The sequence below is a fragment of the Pteropus alecto genome, unplaced genomic scaffold (assembly GCF_000325575.1).
Source record: "Pteropus alecto unplaced genomic scaffold, ASM32557v1 scaffold33, whole genome shotgun sequence".
Taxonomy (NCBI): Eukaryota; Metazoa; Chordata; class Mammalia; order Chiroptera; family Pteropodidae; genus Pteropus; species Pteropus alecto.
In genome coordinates, this window is record NW_006435762.1 from 10,142,243 (window position 1) to 10,146,845 (window position 4,603).

The 4,603-nt window shown below is 37.7% G+C and overlaps 1 protein-coding gene across 1 annotated transcript in view; it reads left to right on the forward strand.

Annotated features, from left to right (window-relative positions):
* Positions 1 to 4,603, forward strand: part of NDUFB5 (NADH:ubiquinone oxidoreductase subunit B5) — a 12,999-nt gene that overhangs the window by 700 nt on the left and 7,696 nt on the right. The gene's annotated exons all lie outside the window — the stretch shown is intronic.

A 4,603-nucleotide genomic window follows, 5' to 3' on the forward strand; every position in this document is an offset into this window, starting at 1 on the left:
GGATTCCTTGTTAAAATCCCTTTGTAAGCCATTTCTGATTACAGGTATCCTTTTCAAATACTCCTTGGCATAGTATTTAATCATGAATGGCTGGAGATTAACTGAGGTAAAAATTCACCCCCAGATCCCTTTTATACACTGTTCCCATTCTTGGAGTTTCTAAAGGATCATTGCAGATAATCTGTGCCGTTTCCTCTAAGCGGGAAAGGATCTAATAGCTGTGCTGAGGGTCACTGTGTTTCAGCTGTGTACCTGCTTTCAAAGGTGTTTTGCAGGTGAAGCTTTATCTGTCACTGTGCAGTGAAAGGTTTTAATCTGTAATCGTTTCTGTCTATTCCTCAGAATGTGAGCTCCAGCAGAGTAGAGAAACTTGTTTTGTTTCTTCTGGAGTTAGGCGACTAGGTTCATATCCTGGCTCCAGAGTTCAGTAGCTGCCTGACCTTGGCTCATCACATTTTGGAAGCTAAGTGGAAGACACTTAATTGCTTGGAACCTGTATTCATCTGTAAAAAAGAGGATGTTTATTGCAAATGGGCTTATATTCTGTTGACTGGGAAATAAAAATAATCTCTTTCCTACTGAAGAGTATTTAGAACCCTTGGATTAGGAGTTCTACCCAATTTTGCATCTTTCTGGAAATGTCATATTGAAATGAACTTGTCTCTATAAGAACATAAACACACACACACAGAATATGAATGAATAATTTTAACCTACTTCATAAGATAGTTGTGAAGAGTGAGTGGGAAAAATCTAGAGCACCTAGCATTAGCCTTTTACAGAACTCTGTGGCCACATCTTTCTTAAATGTCTAGTGCTGTCATGTTATCTTCATCTACCTCAGTGTAAATGTTTCTCAGAATACAAGCAGATAAAAGTATTTACTTTATTTAATTAATTGTTTATTAAATGTCACATATCAAGGGATTCCAGACATGAGCTTAAGTTTTTCCCTCACCTGCAGGGAACTTTAATGTTCAAGACTGATGTGTGATATTTTGGTTTTAAAAAACAGAATGGTATCAAAATTATATAAACAAGTAATGTGGAATTAATTCAGACATAGAAGATGGGGCATTTAAACTGGATTCTGGGGATAGTTTTAACAGGTACAATTAGCAGAAAAGTAAAAGATGTGTTTTCTGATTTATCTCAATATGGGGCTCTTGGGCTAGTTAACAGGCTTAAAAGGGAAGTTGGGACCAAGTTGGGGAGGAGAGGGACTGAATACAAAGCCAAAGTATCTTAACTATTTTGTAGGCAGCAGAGTGTTTTAGCAAAAGAGCTCCATCAGTAGTGTGTTTTAGGAAGATGCTTCTGAATATTGCATGGCTTATAGGGGATGTTGCTTACTTAAACCAGTGAGGTAAAGAGGGTGTGGAAAGTTTGAGACTTAGAATCAAGAGGCCTTGACAAGTGATGATTGAGTGGTAGATGCAGAGAAGATGACTGAGACCGTTAGACTGGCTAATTGAGTTGGTGGTGCCCTAAATTGGGAATAGTCTGAGAATGAGTGAAATAAAATGATTGCTGTCTTGGAGACACAAGAAATCCTACAGTACGTACTTTGATCCTCAATGATCACAATTGTCAAAAACATAACTTTCCCGAGGTTATTTTCATTTAAAAAATTGTTACTGAAACCTAGTTCCATGTAATTAATGAATACTAAACTGAGCAATTCCAGGCTTTACAGAGTGGTGGAAGATGCCTATTTTCATGGCAGGAGGGTCTGAGTTGCAGAAATTCTGGCAGTCACCCGTTTGTAAGCAGTGTGGCCCTACTATATCAACAAGTCATGAAGGCTCATATTTTAGAAGACTTTAGTGGTATGAAATGTACTTGAGAACAGTTAGTGGTAATTACAGTTTTCTACCACATTAAATGTCATGAATAATTGTTGTTTAACAATAGGGAAATTATATGTAAAGAAAACAAGGAGTTCACATTACAAAATGCATTAATATTGCTAGAATGCATCTAGATCAGTCTATAGTTTTTTGTTTGTTGCATTTTCCATATTTATTTGTGTCATTCATAATCAGTTGTTTCTAACCACATCAAGTTTAGTCTTTATATCTTTCTCTCCATGTGGCTTGTTTGTACGTGTGTGTGAGTGTTTGTGCACACGTCTATCTTTTTGAAAGGGAAAGTTGGAAGTTTACCGTCTCTTCGCAGTAGATTTATTTTCGGGGACTAAGGAAAGATCCCCTACCAACATTTAATTTAACTTGAGAAATGAAAACTCAACAATATTTATAGAGCGTGTACCATGTGGCAGACACTAAAGGGTAGTGGAGATACAGTACTGAATGAGACTTTAACAAAATAATCAGGCTTAGTGCTCATTGTTCTAAAAGAAATAGAGGCGTACCTCAGCGATTGCAGGTTCGGTTCCAGACTACAGCACTAAAGCAAGTATCTCAATAAAGCAAGTCACAATCTTTGCTGATGAAAGCTCTTACCTTCAATTTGTAAAAACAATGCAATGTCTGTGAAGTGCAATAAAGTGAAGCACAATAAAACAAGGTTCCTGTAACCAGACGGTATTAAAGCGAGTTAGTGGAAGGCCAGTTTAGGTAGGATAATCAGAGAAGACACCTCTGAATAGGTGACATTTGATCTTAGCCCTGAGAGCTGTGGAGGCAGCCATTCAGAGAGCCTGGGGAAAAGCTTCCAGGCAAAGGGGAAAATAAATGCAAAAACCTGAAGGCAGGATTGGGAGGAAACCATTGAGATTAATGAGGTGCTAAGGTAGCCTTCTTTTAAGAGAGGCCATATATTCAGATTATTTTAAGGGAAGGACCTTAGAAACCCTAGGCCAAACCCCTATAGTATGCTAATCCTTGTTATATCCCAAGATTGATACCTGAATAACATCATAATGGGGAATTGGGGAGTTGGCCCAGTTTTATTTTCAATGATTAAATTGTTGGAAACATCTTCCTTGTATTAAGCCTCAAATTACTTTCACCTATTGATCCTAGTTCTTCCCTTCAGGTCAACACAGGACAGTGTAAGCCCTTTGTCATGGGACAGCCCTCCAGCTATTTAAAGACTCATCTGGTCTCTATCCAGACTTCTTTTTTGTGGGCCAATCGGCTTCAATTCTTTCAGTTTTAACATGTAAGTTTCCAAGTTGTTTTTCATCCTGGTTGCTTAAGTTGGAGATTGTTTAACAGTATACCTGGGAAAAACACAGTTCTGGAAGTGTAGTTAGGAGATAGGGGTGAGGGGCTCTAGTTTTGACCCTGTACTTCTAGTACATCAGATTAAGACCAAATTACCTTTGCCTTTTTTGGTAACCATGTTGGGGGATCCAGGCAGGACTTTCCACTTATATTTAATCCTTTTAGATTCAGCCTTTTGTAAATGTGTATGAAACTTTTGGGGTATCCCATTTCGTCATCAGTGTAGTAGCCACTTTTAAAGCAGTAGCTCTGTGTCTTCATCAGGAATGCTACCATCCAGGCCATTTATAGAACTCTTGACCCTATGGAGAGGGTCAAGTGCTATGGAGAGAACTCTTTGGCAGGTTACTGCATTAAGTAACGGTCCCCTTTTGAGTGTAATCAGTCAATCAATTATCCATTTCAAATTAATTTAACTTGCTATTTCTCTGAGCTTATAATGTGCCTTTCCTCTCAGCCTTCACCCCCACCATCCTGTCTAAATAGGAACTTTTTTTCTAGGCCTGTTCTTTTCTGACACTGCATCCTGTTTCTTTCCTTTGTCCTTATAGATTTGTAATTACGTTTATCTATTTGTTTAGTTTCTCTTCCTTCCAGCAGGATCTATATCCCTCTTAGACTGTAGGCCTAGCATAGGACCTTCAAATAATAGGTACTTAAAAATTACTGAATTAATGAGCGGATTGTACTATTATCCAGCTTAGTTTTTCATCTAGTCTACAAAATATTTCTTATCTTTCAAATGATTTGCTGAAATACCTATTTAATTTGTCAAATTCTCTTATCTTGTTATTTAAAAAGCCTTAGTATGAATTGTATGTAGTAAAGTCATGCCAACTTCTAATTCTTTTGTGAATAACTTCCTAAATTCATTACAAGCTGCTGCTGGTGATACCAAAATTAAGAAGATGGATGCTGCCTTTAAGACATTTTTATTTCACTGGAGGCAGCGAAAGCAATTGTGCACCTTTGTAGAATATTCAGCAATTTATAGGTAGGAGAGATCTCATCTAGTCAGGAAGAATGTTGGTTTTCTGGAGGATAAGATGTCATCTGGGCTTGAAGAACAGATTCCAGGAGCGGAGAGGGCATTCTAGTCACTTAAGTGTGAACAAAGGATATAGAGTGTAGTAACACAGCTGAAACATAGTAAACCTGTTTCTCAGTATCAGTCAGAGCCTTTCCTTATAGCAGAATGCCTGTGTGATCTTTCCAGACTTCCAAGGAACGGAAATAGTGTAAAAAATAAGATCCGGAAGTGAAACTTTGCCTCACTTTATTTCAAGCAAGTTTAAATTAAATATCATCTGGGGGAGGATTTAAAGAGAACATTGGTAATCAGAAATGGCTCACAAAAGGGTTTTTATCAAGATATGCAGAGTGTTTACTTGTGTAACATTTTCAAATTCCTG